Consider the following 1,464-nt stretch of genomic DNA (forward strand, 5'->3'; position numbering starts at 1 on the left):
CATAAAGCTGGAGCCTGAGGACAGTGTGTCCAAAATTGTACAAGCACAACATCACTATTAATCATAAAACACGTCAAGTTTATTTGAAAATTTTCAAGAAAAAGAACACACAAACACACAATGCCTCAGTGATTAACAGAACTGTTTCACAGATCACAGAATCAAATCAAATCAAATCAAATGTTATTGGTCACATGCGCCGAATACAACAGGTGCAGACATTACAGTGAAATGCTTACTTACAGCCCTTAACCAACAGTGCATTTATTTTAAACAAAAAAAGTAAGAATAAAACAACAACAAAAAAAGTGTTGAGAAAAAAAGAGCAGAAGTAAAATAAAGTGACAGTAGGGAGGCTATATATACAGTAAAATAAAGTGACAGTAGGGAGGCTATATATACAGGGGGGTACCGTTGCAGAGTCAATGTGCGGGGGCACCGGCTAGTTGAGGTAGTTGAGGTAATATGTACATGCGGGTAGAGTTAAAGTGACTATGCATAAATACTTACTTAACAGAGTAGCAGCAGCGTAAAAAGGATGGGGTGGGGGGGCAGTGCAAATAGTCCGGGTAGCCATGATTAGCTGTTCAGGAGTCTTATGGCTTGGGGGTAGAAGCTGTTGAGAAGTCTTTTGGACCTAGACTTGGCACTCCGGTACCAAGTCTAGGGTGTCATTTCTCAGGCAGAAATGTAGATAAAAATTATGAAATCCTGTTCCCCAAACAAGTGCAAGAACCACAGAGTCAAGAATAGGTTAAATATACAAATAAAATAAAATCAATTAAAAACAATAGCACATCAACATAAAAACATATAAACATAAAGCTGGAGCCTGAGGACAGTGTCCAAAAGCACAACATCACTATTAATCATAAAACACCTCAAGTTATTTGAAAGTTCTGAGGACAAAGAACACACAAACACACAATGCCTCAGTGATTCACAGAAGTATATCACAGATCACAGAACTATATCAGGGTGTCATTTCTCAGGCAGAAATGTAGATAAAAATAATGAAATCCTGTTCCCCAAACAAGTGCAAGAACCACAGAGTCAAGAATAGGTTAAATATACAAATAAAATAAAATCAATTAAAAACAATAGCACATCAACATAAAAACATATAAACATAAATCTGAAAGCGTTGCTCAAACTCCCGTAACAGTCCAGTTATTTTATCTTTGAACCGCTTCATGTCTGCCACATGTTGGGTCGCGCACACATTTTTCAGACAGGGGAAGTGAGCTGCATCACAATGACAGCTTCAACTTGAAAGAACGTATGCTGTCATAATACTGCGTGACAACTTTGTTGCGCCCTTGCAGCTGTTTGTTCAAGTTATTCAGGTGCTCTGTAACATCCACCATAAATGCAAGGTCCGGCATCCATTCTGCGGAATGAAATTCTAACACTGGTTTGCCATTTTCTTCCATTAACTGTTCAATTTCTTCTCGTAAATCAAAG

The sequence above is a fragment of the Coregonus lavaretus genome, assembly GCF_964263955.1.
Source record: "Coregonus lavaretus genome assembly, chromosome: 6".
Taxonomy (NCBI): Eukaryota; Metazoa; Chordata; class Actinopteri; order Salmoniformes; family Salmonidae; genus Coregonus; species Coregonus lavaretus.